The 23054-nt window shown below is 38.2% G+C and overlaps 2 long non-coding RNA genes across 3 annotated transcripts; both read left to right on the forward strand.

Moving 5' to 3' along the window:
* The first annotated feature begins 2677 nt into the window (after positions 1 to 2677).
* On the forward strand, positions 2678 to 3275 carry LOC121049907. Its single transcript, XR_005801608.1, has 3 exons — positions 2678 to 2805; positions 2935 to 3068; positions 3158 to 3275. It is a non-coding gene; the product is annotated as an uncharacterized LOC121049907 (long non-coding RNA).
* A 1998-nt stretch (positions 3276 to 5273) lies between these two features.
* On the forward strand, positions 5274 to 8457 carry LOC121049681. Of its 2 annotated transcripts, none has more exons than XR_005801043.1 (5): positions 5274 to 5348; positions 5943 to 6016; positions 6106 to 6267; positions 7265 to 7311; positions 7750 to 8457. It is a non-coding gene; the product is annotated as an uncharacterized LOC121049681 (long non-coding RNA). The 2 variants fall into 2 exon arrangements; XR_005801044.1 differs by lacking the exon at positions 5274 to 5348 and adding an exon at positions 5725 to 5806.
* The last annotated feature ends 14597 nt before the right edge of the window (positions 8458 to 23054 follow it).

Raw genomic sequence — 23054 nt, forward strand, 5'->3', positions numbered from 1 at the left:
AAGGGTCTTGGAGATGAAGAAACCAGTTGGGAGAATGCAGAAGCCCTGAAGAAGCAGTTCCAGCAGAAGATTGAAGCCTTCAAGACTAAAGCAGTCGTCGAGACGCCAACAGCTTAAGTGGGGGAGGATGTTAGGGGCCGCACTTGTAATGCCGCAAGCAACCTTGTCCAGGGTCATTAGTTAAGCCTTTGGTTGGTTTGCTTGCGTGCTAGGGTTGTTTTGGTAATTTACAAATTATGTAATTTATTTTATTTAGGCATTTAGTCTCCTTAGCCTTTTTCATGTTTCCTCTTGCCAAGTTCATGTAAGTCCGATATGCTCTTTAGGGAGGGGTTCCTAGTCGGCATAGTTTGGACTACGGAACTAGTATAGGTAAGCACATGTACTTTTGCCTCCCTTACCGTCGTACCATCAATAAAAGATGAATTATTCAATCATCAGTGTCCCGTGAGATTGCTCCTTGATCTTTCCTTTCGATTACTCATTTGTTCTTCGTGGTTGCCAAACATTTATATAATTGTGTTCTTGCTTGCCGCTAGCACCTTTTTAATATCGTGTGGTTTTCATTGTTCCTTGCAAGGTACTCACTTGGCTGACTTGCTTAATTGAAGGTGCCGCACGGTCCTCTTTGCACATTGCAAAGTTGGCCTGTGACACTCAGCCTTGCCGCCAGCCCACACGGGCCTCACCTGCACACACTGCTGCAACAGCCCAGCCTGCAGTAGCAGGCTCGCAGCACCCTTGCAGCCCCGACAGGGAAGCCCCACAGCCGGCACGCACAGCCTCTCGCTTGCTCAGCCTAGCCTTGCGCGCAACATCCCACCTGCACGCCTCCCATCTGCACACCTCCCACCCACGCACCTACATTAGCGCCCCTCCCCCCCCCCCCCCCCCAAATCTGCAAACCAGAAGAAAAGAGAAAGAAAAAAAAAAAAAAAAGGCCCCGTGGCCCACTGTTGAAAAGAGATAGGAAGCGGCCCAGTCTTTCTCAAGCCCAAAAACATCGCTACGCATGCCTGCATCAACACGCACGTGCTCTATGATTGTTTTATTTTCTCAAAACCAAGTATGTGTTTTTTTATTTTATATATATTTTTGGCTGCCTTATTTATATTTCATTTTTCATATATCTTATTATATGTGTTATATATATTCGTGGAATCTAAAGCATGTGAATTTTATTTATGTTTACTATTTTTGAGCATGCCATATATATTTTGTTATATATTATTTGTGTAATTTTGAGCATGTCCTGTAATTTACGTTACTACTTTCTATAATTATTTTATTTAGCATGTTATATAAATTGTGTTTTGCCATGATAATGAAAATTCATGCGCATTATAAATACATATTTACTGTGATAAAGCATTTTCACATAACATTGAAAAAAAAAATGTGACCATTACAAATCTTGGTCTTGTAATCTAATTCATATCTTTGGAAAATAATTCACGTGGATGTCTTTATAACTGCGTAATTTATATCCACTATGCCAAAAAAGCCTTCAGACGACACACTTCAGACGACATAAGTCTCAGACGACATAATTTTTTTTTATGTTGTCTGAATATAGGCTAAAACCATACCCGTTCAATTTGAAAAAATGGCCAGCCTTCAGACAACACATATTTGTTGTTGTAATAGATGATGATTTCCTATCCCAAATTTGGAGGGATATCCAAAATTTGATCAAATACTTTTCCCTCTCAAATAACCAAGCTCTAGTTGACTAGAAAATGTTGTGACATTCAGACAACATTTAAATGTCGTCCGAGTGTAGAGCTTGTTTTAAAATTTTCTAGGTTATATTGACTTGTGCGTTTTGATGCAAGTCATTTTCTGTCCTTCGAATTCTCACTCGATCGATCAGCTCTCTCAGCTGTACCTAGAACTCGCGAAATTGAAAACCTCAAAAACCAGCCTCTCTCCTTCTCACTCAGCTCTCTCAGATCTTGATTCTCACCCCCTCCTTTGTCTTCTCGCTCTCACTATTCTTCTTAGTCTCTCCCTCTTCTTCTTAGTTTCGATTAGGTTTTTCTTCTATTTGGGGATGGGGACCTATCCATCACCACAAGTCTTTCACTTCCCAAGAACTAAATCACAGAGCAGGGGCGGATTCAGCCCGGACTGGGTAGGACTCAAGCCCCACCGCTGAACTCAGTTGGAGAATTGGAGCACTCCCGAGTCCCGACCTGAACGAGGAATATGGAACACCAAACACAGCAACCTGCAAGGCTACAACCAGCAATCCGTCTCCGCCAGTCCGCCTCTGCAGTCTCCGAGCTCCTCCTCCAGGCTCTAGGTATCTCACTATCTCTTACTCCCTCTCCGAGCTCCGCTCCTCCTCTGCTTCTCATCTGAGTTTCTGAATTCTAAATTTCTAATCTGTAAACTTGGGTTCGATACTTTGATTTCCATTTGATCTTGTTGGGAAATTATGATGGGAAATTAGATTTTGAATGGGTAAAGTTGAAATGGGTTTGATTTGACGATTTCCATTTGATATTTTGATCTTGATGGTAATTTTAAGTTTTTAACAAAGATAATGTTACTGATTAACTGATCTGGTCTTGATGTTGATGTCGATTTCCATTTGAGTTTTGATCTTGATGTTGATTTTAATTAAGGTAATGAACTAATGATACTGATTGGGTAGTTAGAAATGGGTGTGATAACTTGATTTCCATTTAATGTTGATTTCTTCTTCAATTGCAGTTTGTAACTTTTTAAGATTCATGATTATATGTCTTGTATCAGTTCGAAATTGTTGGGTTATTCACTCCGGTCACTCCACCGAAAGAGGTATTCTAAAACCCAATTCATCTCCTAATTGATAAAACCCAAATTGAAATTATTAAAGCTAATGAAATTGTTAATAATATATCCCAGTTCTTGGGTGGCTTGAGTTCTCTGAATTTGTGCGTGTATCAGATTGGGAGGTGGATTGAGGAGGATGCTTCCGTTCTTGTTCCTGCTGATATAAATCATATAATCAACATTAAGTTTGGGGATATTATTCCAGCACATGCTTGTCTCCTCGATGGTGATCCACTGAAATTGATCAGGTGATTTAACAATCACATTTTCGCAAGATTATATGATTGAATGGAGCTATTTAGATTTTAGTCTCATTTTTTGCATTTGGTCTTTGCAGTCTACACTTGTCGGTGAGTCACTTCCTGTGATCAAAGGCCCTGGTGACATTGTGTATTTGGGGTCTACATGAAAACAAGGAGAGATTGAAGCTGTGGTGATTGCCACTAGTGTTCATATTTTTTTTGGCAAGGCTGCTCATCTTGTCGATAACACAAATCAACAGGGCCACTTTTAAAAGGTATGTTTACACTAGATGATTTTCTTTCTTTTATTGTACAAGCTGTTTTCTACTCATATTGCATCGTTTGTTTGCTTTTAGAACAAATTGCTAGACACAGTTATGCTTCTATAATGGGCTTTGGGTGAAATTTTTAATTTTACTTTGATGATATCGGATTGGCAAGTCTGTGTGTTAGCTGAGTACATAGGTTGAGAGCTTAGTGGTCAGTGGCATTAATAGGCTGCTAAGTTATCTTAAGTTTCTGGGCAAATTTCATACAATTCTTTATTCACTTTGGTAGCTTGATGCTTGGAATTGCAGTGCTAGTGGGATTCCAAGAGAGAATATGGGTGTTATTATACAATTCCTCTTGATCATGGTCAATCTGGGAGGACAGATAGCCTCTTGTATATCCTTCATGGACTCTGCTAACCTATGCTTCGATGACTATTGGTTTTGTAAGTCTCCTTTTCAGCAGCTCATCTCTTATTTGGGATTATACGGATCTGGGTTTGAGTTTGAAGGTCTTGTTTGGGCCATTAGAACTTAGTTATGTAGATTACAATTGTATTTTGATTTGATAGGTCAGTAGGTTTTGATTTTGTTTCATTTTGATTTCATAGACTAGCTTTGGTTCAATGACTCTTGTCTTGGTCTCTCCATGAATTCGAAGTCAATCACTTAGTGACTCTTCGTCTCTCTCTCTCTCTCTCTCTCTCTCTCTCTCTCTCTCTCTCTCTCTCTCTCTCTCTCTCTCTCTCTCTCTCTCTCTCTCTCTCTCTCTCTCTCTCTCTCTCTCTCTCCTGGACGGTTGCCAGCACTAGCCCTCTCCCTCTGTCCTCGAATTAGATCAGGTGCTAGTTCTGGTTGTTTAAGCTTTGTTTTTGAAAAAGGTGTTGGCTTTGGTGAATGTTTCCGGGATTTATGTGATCTGGGTTGTCATTCGATTTGGTTTTTATTGGGTTTTTGATGCTTTTCTTGCTAGCTTTGGTTGCTGGGATATTGAAGACAAAATAAAAGAGAAGAAAATGAAATGAAATGGGCATGTCCTTCATTTTCTCTATGGTTTTCTGGGTGCAGAAACATACTGTGATTGAGTCCAAGCCTGAACATTTTCTGGATGACCTTCGTTTGAATAATCCATGGCCTGAGCTTAGAAGGTACAGAGTGCTATTTTCATGTTGTTATCTGAGACATTATCAATGTCAGTCTCTTTTGCATTTCTGATAAAAAGTCCTAGTAGTGTACTTCCAACAACTAGGGAAGAGAAAAAAGAGTTCAAGGTTTACCTTCTTGATTTGTATATTAATTACTATGTTGAACAATCGTTTTATTGCTGTTCAGCACCGTGATTTTTCTTCCTGTGTTCTTGAATTTATAAGGAGCTTATCAAAACTAGGATGACTGCAGATGATGTAGATAACTACAGTGAAGCATTGAGAACTCCTTTAAAGTCTTTACTCCTTGAGGAATTAGTGAGGATATGTTATTCAAGCATTGGTTGGAATTTTGAGAACGTTTTTAGTTGAAGAGGCTGTTGCGAATGGAAATTTTCAAGATAGGATATAGTTGTCACTAAAATTCGAAATGACATTGTTTCTTCATGTCAGGAAAAATTCTAAAATTAGTATTTGTTTAACTAAGCTACAAACTGCACTCAATTACTGCACCTGCATAGATGCAGTGTCGGTGTCACGCTTTGTCAATTATTGCTTACATTCTCACTCCTTTGGGGTTGGTATTGGCTTTATGGTTTTGCACACACTTCTTTGGAGTTTGCCGTCATAACTAGTGTTTCAGCCTCAAATACTCATGCGTGAATATCAATTCCCATTGAGCAGGTGGTTGATTTTTCTTACTTTATGTCTCAGGTCCAGAGTTGCAACAAATAATTAGTGACAGCCGTTCTTAAGTTCATTCCGGTTAATCAGACTTTTGGGTCATGGTGGCAGCATTGAAGATTTGTGAAACCAAGATTGAATCTGCGACAACTGGATATAGTGTGCATAAATTAGATCTGTTTATCTTGGTGAGAGTGTTTTTTATCACTTAACATTTATAACATCTTCTAGAGTCTCTGATTTCCTTATGATAAGTTCTGAATTGATTTCCTTAATCTCCAACTGATTTCCTTATGGTAAGTTTTGAATTGATTGATAACCCTAAACTGTAGTTTCAAAATGGTTCCGTGTTCTTAGTTGTGAGTGTAAGGCAGTTTAACTTTGATGCATTGATTAAAAAAAAAGGAAAAAAAAGTAAAACCTAGTGTTAATGGCTTAACTCATATTTTTTGCAAACAGAGTTTTTTAGCTCTAGTCCTCGGTTTTCCGACATGATCATTGTAAATACAGAAATAAATGCTCAGAGTTGAAGCATGTTGTCTAATTGAGTGGTCCATGCAGGGAGGGAACACCTGAGTAATCTGACTAGAAGTCTTCGCTTTAATAAGGCTCTTAGATTTCTGCCGTTTTCTTTGGATGCATGAAGGTTGCAAAAGTTACTTTTTATATATATATATTTTTTATCAAGTAATCAAATGCTTGTATTTAGCTAGTCAAATTCTATACAATCCATACCACTATTCATTTATTAAGTTGTATAATCATAAATTTTCACTTTACAGGAATTCCTAGCAAATGAAGGTGGTGGTGAGGCACCCCTCGAGGGATCAGTACCAGATATAACATCTTCAACTGAGTTAGTCGACATCCCCAGAATTTCATGTTTCTCTTTTGTGCTTTAAAAACTAATTTGTTGAAATGTGTGCTTTATCTACTTTCTTGCAGGCACTATGTAGCTTTACAGAAAACCTACCAAGCCAAGGCTGAGGCTGATTTTCTAGTATTGACCAAAGGGTTAGGACTCTTCTAAAGAGAATTAGTAGAGATCCTAGTAGCAACTCAAAGGCAACTGTTATAAGTTTCTGCAAGAATGCTAGAAAACTCAAAGTAAGTGTGTGGAGTTTTATAGTGTCATTTACTTGTATTCGATCTGTTTGATTGTTGGTTTGATCTTATTTGAGCTCCTGAATTTGTTTCTTTCGTTCAAATTTTGAAGACTGTAAAGAGTTAATTGGGACGGGGCTTGGCAATTGGATCCATATAGATTCCAAACTACTTGTATTTTCCCTTCATCTTCTGTTTTGAAATTGGTCTTTGTTGTTTGGTTTTTAAAATGTTGGACAGCCATTTTGATTGAGTTCTTGTTGTTAGATAGTTTCTTTTGATTCCTCGTGCAGTTCGCATCTGTTTCGTTACTTTTTCCAGAGCTATGAATTAAGTATGTGTGATTTTGTTTTCTACTAATTATGTAGGCATTGTGCTATTTGAATTTGAGTTTCTGGAATTATATATGAGAATAGGGTGAAGTTTTTGAAGAGTTTCAAAGAGGCTATGGGCTGCTGAGCTAGAGTGGAATATAGGGCAGCCCATAGCCTCTTTGAATCTGATTGTTTGGAAGCTTAAGTAGATCAGTTAGGGATTTGAGTATTTCTTCTATTTCTGATTCTTTGGAGGTTGGAGAGGATACATTGTGTCGAGATTTGCAGTTTCTGATTCTTTGATTTCTTCGATTTATGATTCTTTAGTGCTGTTTGAATTTGGGTTTCTGGATGCAGGTTTGAGATGGTTTTGATTTGTAGTGACTTCAGTCGAGATTTGCAGCATTTGCTGCTGTCTTCTTTGTTGTTGGTGTGTTTTGTCTTTGTCTTTTTTTCTTGTTTTGGGTAGAAAGGAAGCCTAAGGCTTGGGAAGGGAAGGGCAGGGGCTAAGCTGGCTCAAATTTGTTAGATCATGCTGAGAGATTTGTATAATCTGAAGTTTGGGTTTGGTACTATAGCTTAGGATATTTGAACAAAAGTTTTGGCATGTTTGGAATATAAATAAGAAGGTAAAGATAAATTAAGTTCATTGCAACTTCTTGCTGTTCTGTTCTCTCTATTTGTAGGTAGATTTCCAAGGACTGTCTTCTTGATGCTCTCTTTGGCTGCTCAGGTAAATACCTGTAATTAACGTTCTCTTATATTTTGGATGTCAGAAAATTTAAATACCTGCAATGGTGTTGATTACTTTCTGGTAATGTCCAACGTAAAAACAGTAGCAGCCATAATACCTGCAATGGTGTGGATTGCTGCCAAACGTCTCTGTTAATTGCTTCTTTTTCCTTCTCTCTTAAACTATCTGCAAGTAGGTAGCTAGCTGGAAAAGCAATTATATTAATTCTTAATCTTTCTTAGAATAGAAATAAGAAGGTAAAGAGAAATTTAGTTCCTTGCAACTTGTTGCTGCTTTGTTCTCTCTATTTGTAGGTAATTGATCTTTATAATTTTTGCATGTGTTGGTAAGTCGTCGATGAAATTGATGAAAACTCGGATCAATGTGATTTTCAATATTACCTACAAATTTCTGAAATAATTGATTTGTACAATGCAGATGGGCTACATGCACTTTGGCACAGTCAAGATATATGGTTCTGAGGCTGCCCTTATAAACACTTTAACAGAGACGTACGTTTCAAGATGGGACTATAAAAAGAGAGGACATTTTTGTTTCCTCTAAATTATGGGGTAGTCATCACCGTGACCCTATTTCAGCTTTGAGACAAACTCTAGAGTAAGCACATATACTAGATTACTATACCTACTAGCAACAAATTCATTTCTTAATCTACTAGAATTAGATATGGAAGAATTCGATTATTTGGTTTAGGATTATTGGTCTCAATAAACCTTTTCATTGTTCCCCACATTTTTATGTAAATATTGAGTCTTTAGCTTCATTTTGATATTGGCTTTTGCTATTACTATGTTTGTCTCACTTTCTGCAATCAAGTTTATGTTTTTGCTGTTAAGGTTTGGAATTCTCAACAGTATATGTTATGGGTTGGCATCAAGTTTGGTATTTTGAGTCCTGGCAAAGCATATCTGCAGGGTTATGCATGTATGCTCACGCACCCCGGAATACCTTCCGTTTTCTATGACCACTTCTATGCTTCGGGTGATTCCATTCATGATAAGATCGTGAAACTGGTACAGCAGTACAACTAGCTAGTTCCTTTATTGACTTGTGTCTAGTAGAAGTTCTTCCTTTATTAAGCATTTGGACTTCCAGATTAGTATATATCGGTCATTTTGAACTGATGCTCATGATTATGTTTGTGTACATGAGACAATTGTGGATTAATGGAAATTGCAATGACTGATTTTGGATGTGGATTTTATGGTTTCATGAATGAGCAATTTTAATTTCCAAAATGCATGCATACCAATTGTAACAAAGGACTACTACCATGTGTTATCTCAAATTGCAAACTACAACAAAAGCACACTAATGTGTGGTTGCAGCTGTACAAAAGCAACACAAAAACCAATTAGAAGTCTATTCTCTTTTTGGCATTGGGACGACAGAAAATTGTAGTCTAAAGGGCAAAACAACAACATAAGTTAGACGAAAGTATTGGCTGAAGCATATAACAACAACAAATAAGTGTGGTTGGAATCAATCACAGACAATATAAAAGACCTAATAAAAGACCTTTCACACAACACTTAAGTGTCGTATGTATGGACCCTAGAACGACACTTAATTGTCCTCTTATACTCTTTACGACCACATATAATTGTCGTTTAAAGTAAATTAGCACAACCTTTAATTGTTGTTGTATGAGAGAAGACACTACATATGAGTGTTCATATTTCTTATTTAAGGGCATTCAGACCACACAAATAAGTCTTGCAAATATGCTTCACACAATAGCATTTAAAAAATACTGTGGTTGTTTTGTTTATCAGACAACACAAAACTGTTGTTTGAATGCTTTTAAAGATACAGATCACAATGTTCCCAAAATGCAAAACTCATCAGACAACACAAGACTTTTTTTTTTTTATGTCGTCTGAAAAATCAGACGACAGAACACTTCTGTCGTCTGATGCCCCTAAGAAACGACACCGTACTAGACGACACATTTTTGTTCGTTCAGACGACAGAACAGTTATGTCGTCTGAAGGCCTTTTTGGCATAGTGATCTTCTCTCTTATTTATGTAGATGGCTGATCCAACTCGACTTGAATTTGACATTTTGGACTCAGAAGGACTTGAGTACCATCGATGGGTTTCCGATGTAGAAACTGCCTTTGTGGCAAAAGACTACACTGCCACCATCAAAACTCCCACCGACCCCAAAGACGATAGACCGTCTGACAAGGTGAAAGCAAATGCCTTAATGTTTCTGAGGCGACATATTGATCCTAGCCTACGCTAGGAGTACCTTCAGTTGAAGACACCCAAAGAACTGTGGGATGCCCTTAAGGGAAGTTTTGGGAACATTCATGACACTTTGCTCCCATAACTGACGGTTCAGTGAAATGAAATCCGCTTGCTTGACTACAAAAGGGTTAATGACTTCAACAAGGACATGTTGCGCCTAAAGGCACATCTCAATTTCTGTGAAAGGGAACTCACAGAAAATGATATGATCGAAAAGACTCTTTCCACCTTTCCTACTTTTGCACTTATACTAGCGAACCAATATAGGCTGGAGTATGACAACAAAAGAATCACAACCTTCAATAAACTGATCAACCTACTGCAAGTGGCTAAGAGACATAATGAGGTTCTTTTGAACAACAATGCCAGGCCTGTTGGGACAAAGAAAATTCCTGAGACTAATTATGGCAAAATGAAAGGTGCAAAGAACCCCAATGCAAAGGGGATTGGACGTGTTGATGCCCACTTGGCAACAATGCACCACGTGGCAAGGGACGTGGAGGTCGTGGTATGGGCCTTGGAGGCCCTCCCAATGTATGGCGCAGAGATGGTGGTGCTGGCCCTAGTGGTCATGGAAACAAGGTGCAAAAGGCACCTAAGAAGCCTGCAGTCAAACAAGAAAGAGTTGGCAATGAACCATGCTATAGGTGTGGAGTCATTGGGTATAGGTACAAGAACTGCCAAGCAAGCAACAAAGTAGCAACCACTTACAAGGGCCATGACCCAGACGTCAACCTCACAATTGCAGACTTCAATGGCAACAAAGAACTTGCTCAGTCAATGGATGCTTCAGATTTTGACTGAGCTGCTTTATTTATTTCATTTTCCAAAAACAGTTGTGAAGGCATAATGCCTCATTTTTAATTAGACTATTGCTTGGTCTTAAAGTTTATTTCAATAATGGTTTGATGAATTAGATTTCTGAACAAGACCTTGATTTGATTATCGTTGGCTTATTAATAAATTTCAAATTTTATTCTGAAGCATTGAATTTATTCGATTTTATTTACTACACATATTTACATGGTTCAAAATAGCACTATAAAGATGTAAAGCAATACATCTAGAAAAAAATTATTAGAATGAAAAGATTATCATTCTACCTAAAATAGAAATACTCTAAAGAATATGAGATATATTTTTCGAATTAATAATATCTCCCATTTACTTGTAGGAATGAATCGAGGAGAACTTGGGTGCTTAGTTGATAGTGGGACTACCCACACCATATTAAGGAATAGGCATTTATTTATTGAATTAATAGCCTATATATAATTCCTCTGTGACTACGATAATTGGATCATCATAAGTAATAAAAGGGCGAGGAACTACTAAATTTTTGCCACCTAACGGCACAACGTTTAAAGTCACAGACGCTCTGTATGCATCAAGAGCTAATTGAACCTTGTTAAGTTTCAAAGATCTTCGTGCCAACGGTTATCATGTAGAAACCTACTGTGAGAATAGAACCGAATACCTTTATATTACCTGTAATGAATGTGGAAGGAAACGCATTTTAGAGAAACTAATGAGTCAATCTAGTGGACTGTACCTCACTACTATTCAGATCATTGAATCCTATGCTGTCACCAACAATGAAATGTGGGACACTGACTCATACAGGCTTTGGCATGACCGCCTAGGGCATCTTGGTCATGACATGATGATCCATATTTTAAAAAACTCACACGGACATCCCTTCTTTCAAGTGAAAAATAACATAGGACAGAAATCCGCCACACTGCAAGGTGTCGGTCCTAGTATTGCTCAAATGCAGCCATTGCATTCTGAAGTGCCAGAAGTACTACCTCCCTCCCATTATGCCTCATTGACTATTTCAAAGGCACATCACTCGTTTTGCAAAGCCTGCTCTTTAGAAAAAACAGGATCGAGACCTTCCTATGCTAAAGATACAAAACAAAATACGACAGAAATCCGCCACACTGCAAGGTGTCGGTCCTAGTATTGCTCAAATGCAGCCATTGCATTCTGAAGTGCCAGAAGTACTGCTTCCCTCCCATTATGCCTCATTGACTATTTCAAAGGCACATCACTCGTTTTGCAAAGCCTGCTCTTTAGAAAAAACAGGATCGAGACCTTCCTATGCTAAAGATACAAAACAAAACATTCCATTCTTACAAAGGATACAAGGAGATATCTGTGGACCTATCCATCTAGAATGCGGACCATTCAAGTACTTTATGGTTGTGGTGGATGCTTCAACACACTGGTCACATGTCGCATTATTGTCTACAAGAAAATGCTGCATTTGCAAAACTCTTAGCACAGATTATACGTTTAAGGGCTCACCACCCTGATCACCTTATCAAGTCTATAAGCCTTGATAACGCTGGAGAGTTTACATCAAAAGCATTTGATGATTATTGCATGTCTATTGGGATCGATGTAGAGCATCTTGTACCCCATGTGCATACACAAAATGGTCTCACAGAAGCTGTTGAAACTAAACAAATTCACGCACCCAATTACAAGGATGTCCGTCCACTGCAGGAAAATATGACTGCTTTATTTAAAATTAAAAGCCTTTAAAAAAAAAGGAAAAAAAAAAGGAAAAAGAATGGACGAGATTGATAGCTACTGAAACTCTAAGCAAAAGAAAAGGCTTAAGAGTCATCAAGCTAGCCTATATTGGGTTTTACAAAAACGTGTTGACTCCTAGCTTTGTTAAGAGTCTAGATAACAATGCAATTGCAAATATAAGAGTTGTAGCCTTACTGGTTCTTGGAATACAAGTTCCCAAACTATTTCAATTTGAGTGGAACTCCAAAACCCTCCGGGTTGATTAGAAGTCAAACTCATCACCGGTTCACTATATAAGTGCTACATGAAAAGAAAACAGGCGGGGACACAACGGAGCACATGAGCGTGGAAAAACAAGAAGGAGAAAGCAGCAAAGTAGCTTGGAAGACAAAAGGTTCAGACCTCATTCTATCTCTCTCCACCACCTTTTCTTTTCTGTTGCAGGCCCTCCTCACAACAACACCTTCGGGTGACAATGATGTCAAAGATAACATGCCGGAGCAGCGTCTCCGATGAACATGCCGGAGCAGCTTCTCTGATGAGGATGTCGAGCAGCGTCCCGATGAACATGCTGGGCAGCATCCCGACAAACCATGCCGGAGCAGCGTATCCGATGACTATGCCGAAGCAGCGTCTCTGAAGATCATTGTAGCTGCACATCGGGAAACCATGTCGTAGCTGCATGCTTCATCGAGCTCACTCTCAGCAACAACAAAGCAAATTCAAAACCGCTAGGGTTGATGAAGGTGCTAAACGGAAACAAAATTAAGATTCCAAAAGCCATGCCACAGGCTCTGCCCCTTTGTCAAACTTGAAGTGAAGCAAGTTCAATGGGCGTCTCTTAAAATAAAAGACAAAGAAACAATAATATGAATGATATTGTTCGAAGTCGAAAAATTAGTGGTGGTCAACTTTGCACAAAGCAAAACAACCAAATATATATAAAGAAAGCCATAGAATACACAACATCAGGATGGTGTTGATGTGGCCAAAATTCTTCAAATAATGGTATCTGCACAAAGCCTTTATTAATAAAATGGTATCTGCACAAAGCCTTTATTAATAAAATGCTAGCAAAGCAATTGAATGGCTCAGAAGCAATAACCACACAAAAAAGAATGAAGGAAAGGTGACAACGTGATAAATAAATAACCATGATCATAAGTACCTTGAGAATCAAAGAATCAATGCATGGTTTGTATTTGACACACCTGCACATCAAAACAAAATCTGTGATTAAACAATGGAGGTGTACATTAGCTAAAGAGTTATGCCTACTACAAGAATTGGTGGCAGCACATCTTCTTTTGAAGCTTGAAGCAGTGGGTCAAGAAGACAAACATGAGCTTTGATGCTATATACATAAAGCAAATCATAAAAAGGTGGAGAACACCGGGCAGTAGCCATTCTGCTGTTTAAAACTCGTTGACAAATAGAGATGGAGAGATTTTATCAATTCTTTTGAAGCAATGAAAGCAGAGCCAAAGAAGCTACAGCCAATGCGTTGCAGGCACCCCTTGTTACAAGCTACTAAAGCTACAAGGAGATTGCAACCTGACCCAGCTCATATAAAAGACGTTTTGTTTACTCGAGCTTTCGAAGAATGTCAAATGAAAATTTCATGCCAGAAATGAGTGTTGTTAAAACTCACTGTTGCTCCATTCAAGAACGGGCGTCACCAAATGGCCCGGAAGTAGCTTTTCTCTTCAAGAAGGTTAATGGGTCAGAAATCGAATGAAAGTCATTTATTCATTTCAGATGCCCAGGGCCAATAGAGTATGAAAATCCACAAGGTCATCTCACAACGGCCCGTTTCAAATTTCGGATGTGAATTTCAAGGCTCTTTTTTATCAAAAGTATTCATCGTCAAACAAAATATATTCGGTGTGGAAAACCAAAGACGAAGCATCAATGAGGCAATCTCTTAAATCAAACAGTCCATCGAGTAAAGTTCAGCGATACTCGAACAAAAAATTCAAGTTGGCAAATCCAAGTCAATCCCAAATTCAAAAGCGTAGCTCCATGGGGTGCCCAAATCAAGAATGCTCAAAAGAAAAGGCTTGATGGGTGTCTTTGGGATTCAGGCGAAAATTAAAAAGTGCGACTCGGAGTTTACTCGACACTACGGGTGTCCAAATCAAAAATACCAAAACGTCAATTTCGTAAAAAAAATGCTTCGAAGCCCAAAATGAAATTTCTTTTGGTACAAAACCAAGAAAGCTCAAAGCCACAAAATTTGAACTACAATGGTTTGATCCCTTCATAGGGTATTTAGGCAATCTAGAGACCCACTAGATGCAACCACAAATTCAAATCAAATCCCTGACTCCACTAGTCAAATTCAGCCAAACCGAATCCCTGACTTCACTAGTCAAATTCACCTAAACACCAAAAAATAAAATCATTCCCAAATTACCCAAAAGCAAATTCAAGGGTTCTAAACCCTGACAAATAACCCAAAAACAAATCTAAAAATAAATGGGTCATCTACCCATTTAAATCCTAAATGCTGGAACTACAAGTGGTTTGATCCTGCAAGGGTATGTAGGCAATCTGGAATCAAATAATCTAGATGCAACCACATCCTAAACACTATTCCTATTCCAAAAATCCAAGCCTTCCAATGGGTCATTCACTCATTGGAACTCTTGAACTACGAGTGGCTTGATCCCCTCCCGGGTACGTAGGCAACCCATTCCAAAATTTCGGGTGCAGCCGCAAAAAACAAACAAACACACATTGGTTTCTTTTTGAATGGAATCAAAGGGTGTTCTCTTGTAACAAGTGATTGTAATTAAGAGACACATTCTGTCTTGAATGGGTCGAACCCGAAATAATTAAAACTCTATTCTGTTAATGAATACGAGTGAAATTACGTTGGGTGACATTTTCATTTTGTGCAATTTTGTTTTTTAACTCAACAGAAGCCACCATTAAAAGGCTACATATGGTGGCTAAGGCATGGTTATGCGCACCAACCTGCCTATATCTACATGGGGTTATGCGATATTGCACGCAGCTTTACTTATTCGTTTCAGACCCACTGCTAGCTAACCATTTTCTGCGTACCAATTGGTAATTGGATATGAGCCTGACATTTCACACTTACGCATATTTGGTTTTGCAGTATATGTGCCTATTGCTCCCCCACAACTCACAAAAATGGGTCCTTAGAGACGATTAGGTATTTATGTTGGATACGAATCTCCAACCATTATCTGCTATTTGGAACCCTTGACAGGCGATCTCTTTACCACTAGATTTGTGGATTGTCATTTTGATGAGACAGTCTTCTCATCGTTAAGGGGAGATAGGAAAAAGGATTTTCCAAGGGAACAAGAATTGTCGTGGTTTGTCCCCACTGTGTCTCATTTTGATCCCCGCACTTCACAATGTGAAAGTGAAGTGAAAATAATAATCGATCTTCAGAACGTAGCAGATTCGATGCCTGATGTGTTTACTGATATCGCAAAAGTGACGAGATCACATATACCAGCTGCAAATGTGCCTGCAAGGTTAGAAGTCCCCAACGAGGGGCATGACGCCGCAGATAGAGGCCCTGCAACCACACTTAGTGGAGGTGTGGTTAAGGTCGTGGCTTCCTAAAGGAAGAAGGGGAGGCCACATGGTTTGACTGACACTCACCCAAGGAAGAAGAGGGCGAGTAAGATACAATCCGATCCATTAATCATTAATGTAGAGAATCCCTCTCATGAGATTGTCTTTGATTACAATTATGTCAATGTCAATACTGGAGGATGCTCCGATGTTTGAAATGATTACAGAGAACAAAGAAATCTCAATGGATTATGAGAGTGCATATGAGTTGATGGAAAGATCTTCCATACACATTGATGATGTATTTGCATACACTGTTGCTCAAGAAATCATAGAGCACGATGATATCAAACCACGCTCTATTGCAGAATGTCAACAAAGAGCAGATTGGCCTAAATGGAAAGAAGCAATCCAAGCATAACTAGATATTTGGTATGGTAGTGCTAACCCTATCAAGTGTAAAGCATGTAGGACATAAATGGGTCTTTGTCAAAAAGCATAATGAGAATAATGAAGTCCTGAGGTACAAGGCTCGCCTTGTGGCGCAAGGTTTCTCACAACGCCCTAGAATTGACAACAAGGAGACATACTCTCCGGTAATGCACGTTATAACTTTCTGCTACTTAGTTAGCTTGGTAGTTTCCGAAGGACTGGAAATGCAGCTCATAGATGTGGTTACTGAATATCTCTATGGGAATATTGATTGAGAGAAATATATGAAAGTGTCTGATGGCCTTACATTACCTAAATCAAGTGACTCTAAACGACGGAGTGCATTTGCAATTAGGTTGAAACGCTCACTTTACGGATTGAAACAATCCAGGTGGATGTGGTATACCCGTCTATTTGACTACTTGATTGGGAAGGGATATAAAAATGATGAATTATGCCCTTGCGTATTCATAAAGAAAGAAAGTTTTGGATTTGCAATTGTAGCTTTATATGTCGATGATATGAACATAATAAGTACTATTGATGAAATAAGAGAAACTGCAAACTATTTGAAATCCGAATTTGAAATGAAGGATATTGGGAAAACTCGAATTTGTCTAGGCCTTGAACTAGAACACCAAGTTTGTGGAATACTAATCCACCAGTCTGCGTATGTCCAAAAGATGCTCAGGTGATTTAACATTGACAAAGCACATCCTCCAAGTACTCCCATGATCGGTCGAAGTTTGGATGCAAAGAAAGATCCATTTCATCTGAAGGAAGATGATGAAGAGGTGTTGGGAGTTGAAATTTCCCATCTAAGTACAATAGGCACATTATTGTACTTAGCCCAATGTACTCAATCAGACATTGCATTCTTAGTGAACTTGTTAGCTAGATTTAGCTCAGAGCCAACGCAGCGTCACTGGAATGGTATCAAGAACATTTTCCGATACCTAAAAGGAACCATTGATTTGGGACTGTTCTTTCCCTACAGAGAGACAAGAGGGACCGCAGATAGAACTGCAATCCCTAAAGGAAATGTTGATGGCGAAAGTGCCACTCACTACATTGAAACCACAAATGATGTTTCAGTTGGTTTTGCTAATGCTAGGTACCTCTCTGACCTACATAAAGGTCGTTCCCAAATTGGTTATGTATTTACCATTGGGAACACGGCGATATCTTGGAGATCAACCAAGTAAACCCTTGTGGCTACCTCCTCGAACCACTTCGAGATCATTGCTCTACATGAGGTGGTTCGTGAGTGTGTATGGTTAAGAGCTATCATTACACATATTAGAAGGACTTGTAGTTTGAGTTCTACCACTAAAGAGCATACTTGCATTTGTGAAGATAATGCAGCTTGCATCGAACAAATGAAGCTAGGTTATATCAAAGGTGATAATGCAAAACACATATTGCCAAAGTTTTTTTACAATCAGCAACAACATGCTCTCCTCAAGATTCAAGTGAATCAAGTATGGTATGAGGAGAATGCGGCAGATTTATTCACCAAATTATTGCCTAAGGCCATATTTGAGAAACATGTGAAAAACATAGGAATGCGAAGACTTTCTAATCTCCCTTGATTAATGTAAGGATCAGGAGGAGGTGTATACATCAGAGGGAGTCTAACACACATGTCATCCTCAAATGTAATAGGTGCGTTGTGCTCTTTTCCTTCGACCAAGGTGTATTTTTTTTGTCCCACAAGGTTTTTATTGTTACTTGGCAAGGTTTTTAGTGAGGCAACAATTCATGCACCATTTCATCTTTGACTTGGCATAAGGGGGAGTGTTAAAGGAAAAACGCATTATGTGCCTTTGTCAAAGTGACTGACAAAGAGGGAATCATGGAATTGCAATCACAGCTCAATCAGCATTTACTATCATTATTATAATTGATATTTCCGTTGTAATTTTATCCTTATATAAAGGGACTATGAAATGAAATGAGTAGACCAATTCCCATCTACTTTTACATATATGAAATTAAACTTTCTGTGTAAAACATTTTAGGAAAGTGAACAACAATTTTACTTGAACCACTCGAGTTGTCCATTTGGTTATTCTCCTGATTCCACCTTTATATTTCTCTTAGATTTGATGGGACTATTTCAGAATAAGAAAACAATATGTGTATCAGCAGGGACAAAATCTGACATATATACAGTTAGCCATTCACGTCAGTTTCTTCCATCAAGAAACTGTCATGATGTGTTAACTGTATCTTCAAATTAAACATCATAATTGAATTCATTTGAATTTCATAATTTTAACAGATTAGAAGTCAGACCATATATGATTTAATATAGTCTCTACACTTATTTCAATTCTTGAACTCAAAAAGCAGTTATACATATATCTACATTCAGCTTTATATAATGTCTTGTTCACTACGATATCTAACATTCTTTATCTGGGTTCAATTTGTTATTAACAACAATTTTCTTTTCTTAAAAAGGACAAAGTGAACCACATATTTTATTTGGTTTTTCTCATCATCAGGGCCGGCCTTGCTGCTGGGCAGCATTGGCGATAGCCCAGGGCCGCAGATCCAAGGGGGCACCAAATTTGAAATTCCAATTTATTTTAGTATATATATGTATGTGATATGATGTCATTTTTGTAATGATAGAGACAGGAAAAAAAAAATGATCAAGAACCAAGGAGATTCTAATTAAATAGAGTTAAAATAGGTTCTCTCTTCTAGGCATTTTTCTCTTTCTTTACAACCTCTTTCTCTCTTTCATAAAACAAGAAAACACTCTTTTCTCATTCTCAAAAAAAAAAAAAAAAAAAAAAAAAGACTTTCTCTTTTCTCAAATTTTGCCTCCATATCTATCTCAATCCCTCTTCCCTCACAAGTTCATCGAGTCATTGTCTCATCATATTTTCTTCTCTATAGTTTTTTCTTCTTCTTTTTTATATTCTCTCTTTGCTGCAATCTCCAAAAATTAGGGTTTTTGAAATAATAATATAATAATAAGAGGTATGTCTTCTACTTTTCTAGACTAATACAGAATGAGAAAGAGATTATGTTTTTTTTTTTTTTTTTTTGGGATGAGTTTGGTTAACCATCCATACTAATGCACGTTTTGTTTATAATTTTGCTGAATTTTGTAGTAGAGGTTTTTTTGGTTGCTAAAATTTTGCAGTAGAGTTTGATACTTCCATTGAAATATATATTTATTGTGTTAATCCTCAATAAATTTTGAATCATGAATTTATATAGATCTTATTGTACTCGATCTCTGACAAGCCTTGTGAACCAAAGACTATTTACAAGACTTATATTAATATGCAAATTAGCGGCCCCGAAATAATTCTCGCCCGAGGTCTTGAAAGACTTAGGACCGGCCCTGCTCATCATATGATTATCCTACTTCTATATAAATCCCAAGACATTGAATTGTTTGCCTCAAAATCTCTCTGCTCAAATGTGACAGTCAAAGGACTTGCAGTCCAATTGTCCTTCTAAATTGCATGGGCATGCCAACTCGTGGTCACAGCTAATCAAGAATTTGTTGTTTAATTTTGCACTTGTATCTGAATTCCTCAAGTGATTGTGGGTCGAGGAAGAAAACTTCTCTGCCGTAGGGTTCTCTTGCCTTTGTTGCAAGCTTTTGGCCTTTTCACCGAAGTTGTTTCTTTCTCTAAGTACAAACATACCCCAGTTCCTTAAGCGTCAGTACAAACAAAGTGGTTGATGAACTAGTGAACAAATTAATAATTTAATTTTGCAATTAGTCGGCCCCATTGTTGAGTAAACTTTTGGCCGAGAGAATAGAGGTATTCTCAGCCTCACTCCGAAATGCTTCCCAGTCGTAGTCCTTGTAAGAGTACCCTAACTTTAGTGGCAATAGAACTAAATGAAGCACAAAGAATTCATTCTTCGAACATTGTAAATAAGGATTTTTGCAACTTGTTGGAACCCCAAGTGGTATGCTTGTGCCTGGGGAAGTAATGATGCCAAGGACTTTACAACTTGAAGAACAAAGCACAAGAAAGAAGCGGAGGAGGCCTCTGGGCTAGAAGAATATGAACCCTTCAAAATCCAAAAAGGTATCTGCTGATGAAGTCCTAAGTATGTTGTACTCAAAGAAACCTCCTAGCCCTAGCTTGAACTGCAAGGAGAAGTAGTAGCTTCTTTTTATGTTTCTATGCCTATAAACTATGTGTTAGATATCATGTCATAGTTATAGGCTCACTCTAAATAAGTGAGCGGTAAGTTTGAATATAGTTGGTCCATTCCTATGTACCATTATGGTCTTAACCAAGAATCCTTATTCTGTCTATTGCGAGGCAGCAAGATGGTATGAATGACTTTTTTAGTATGAGTTTTATCAATAAAATTATCATTTATACAAAAAAAAAAATATTTAATTAAATTTCTCAAAAGAAAATCCTTGTGTGACATCAAACAAAAATAAATATGAAATTTGATCCTATTTAATTCTATAAAAAAACGTTTGATCAATAAAAAATTCTTAACATCGGCCAATTCAATCATGGAAACTAGAAAGGAAATATATCACCCAGAGTTGTTTTTTTTTTTTTTTCATCAAAGTCAGAGGCTATATATACAACACAGAGAGCTCAACTTGTACAAAGCAAAGCAAATTTTACCTCAGTCGAATTCACATAAGTCCCTGCAGGTAGACTCATACATTTAGCAAGAGACTATGGAGAAAGCTACAGTATTTTCGAAGACAAGTCTTGGCCATCTTCTTGGTAGTCATTACATCTTGTATGTTTTGATCTCTCGATCCTTCAATATCCCAAGTCTTACTTGCAGTTGTAGATCAACTAATATTTAGAAAATTACCAACATGTACTAACAAAATATGTTCATATTTAGGTGTATCATTCTCATTAATGTAAGCTAGGTCTATTCCGGAATCATGCTGTACAAGTCGTGACTGCAACGACGTATTGTGTATCCAAACTAGCCGTTTGTGTTACGCACAAATGCACATGCATGGATGTCTTTCCATCAACAGAATTGAGTATTACTAATGCTCCTCCTTCTGAGCAAGTAATATGTCTCGAGTCTATAGGGACCAAACTGCCTTCTATTTCCTTGTCCCGATGGATATTGCCCTATAGAAGTTGCTGGCGAATGCCGGTATGTAAAGGCTAATTAGAGTGGTTGGCCTTGAATAAGCTAGATCCACTCAAGGATATGTGGCTAGCTTTCCTCGTAGAGCCTGAAATCTTAATTACAATAAACATCAGAAGAACATCACGCAAAATATTAGGAGTCTTCACTAAATCTATGTATTCTACCAAGCACCAATTAGTAAAGAGTGCACAACTAGCTGCTGTATTTTCTTACACAAAGTGGTGATATAACGGAAATATTACTCTATCACACGAAGAAGCATCATTACAAATGACATAGCTTTCCTGTTATGTTGCCGCACGAAAACAAAGTCGGCGACATTCCATTTCATCCTGCCACTAGGAGGTTGCGTCCATTTGATCAAGTAAATAGCTAGCTAGCTCGCTAGGTCAGACAAGACACACTGAGTGCGCATATCGGGACCAAGCCCACGTCCCCCTACCATAGAGTGATAGAGACTTATTAACAGCATAAAGCCACTTCTAATTAAATATAAAAAGCAACAAAACATAAAAGAAAAACATTTTGGGATCTAAGCTCAAACCCAAGCCCAGGGCCAAAAAACATCCAGCCTAAAAACCAATGCCTGAGACCAGAAGACCAAGGTAGTCAGTCTCCATTCCTCTTGTCTAGCCCACAGTCACGCCTGCACCATCACGCCCACCACTTTACCACCAATGTTGTGCCTCTACCACCGCTGCTCCGTCGCTGTCGTCAAACCATAGTGGAGAATGCCATCCAACTCCACGATCCTAGCCCTACATAGCCTCAATCCAGATCTCAAATCTAGACCCTAGAGAAAGCCAGTCCAAACAATGCCCTTCTTCATCCCTCATATGCAAACTCCCATATGCAAATAATCTCCCATATGCAAACTCACAGCACGTCCAAAGACTTGACTAGTATACAAACAAATATGATTGACAAGAAAATGTGTGGATCAAAATGTTAATGGATGGAATAATCAATCCAGAAGATTGACTAGGAAATGTGTGGATCAAATTGTTAAAGGATGGAATCGACAATCTAAGAGAAGGTTCATAGTAGCTAAACTTCATTATTAGAGAGAGTGATGGAAAGACAAGCTCAAAGACTTAAACAACAAATGGACCCATTAAAGTAGACTTGAGTTGTCACGCCCCTGATTTTTACACAAATAAAAATCGATATATAATCCCATAATTATACATGTGTGAACGTTCAGTCATCAATACAAAATACCTGAAATTTTCTTCCCTTTAAACCAAGTACATACTGATGTCTTGAACCCTCAAAGTTAATATACACACGCTCCATAGAGTTATATATATTACACAAGCTTACGAATTAAATTGTCAACAACAAAATAAAACGTAAATGCTCCTCAGAGCTCACTACAAGTAGAAGTCTTTATAATGGTAAAGTCACAAAATTGGCTTCCTACCGTAAAGCTGCTAGCACGCTACCCAGTTTTCAGCCACGATTACCCTGACCTGCAGGATTAACCCCTACACCGTTGAATGGTGCACCGGGTTGCCACACAACAAACCCGGTAAGCTTTTGTAAGCCCGTATGAGTAACTCAAAACAACTCACACAAAATCACTGACTAAACCCACACAAATCACGAGATAAACTCACACGTTACAACCAAGACGCAATTCACACAAATCACGGGATAAACCCACACAAATCACGAGATAAGCTCACACGAATCACGTTTCAAATCAAGAAACAAAGCACGAGATAAACTCACACGAATCACGAGATAAACTCACACGTTTCACATTTCAATCAAGAAACAAAGCACGGCGGACAGACTAGAACTCTGAC

Source organism: Rosa chinensis, chromosome 6, assembly GCF_002994745.2.
Source record: "Rosa chinensis cultivar Old Blush chromosome 6, RchiOBHm-V2, whole genome shotgun sequence".
Taxonomy (NCBI): domain Eukaryota; kingdom Viridiplantae; phylum Streptophyta; class Magnoliopsida; order Rosales; family Rosaceae; genus Rosa; species Rosa chinensis.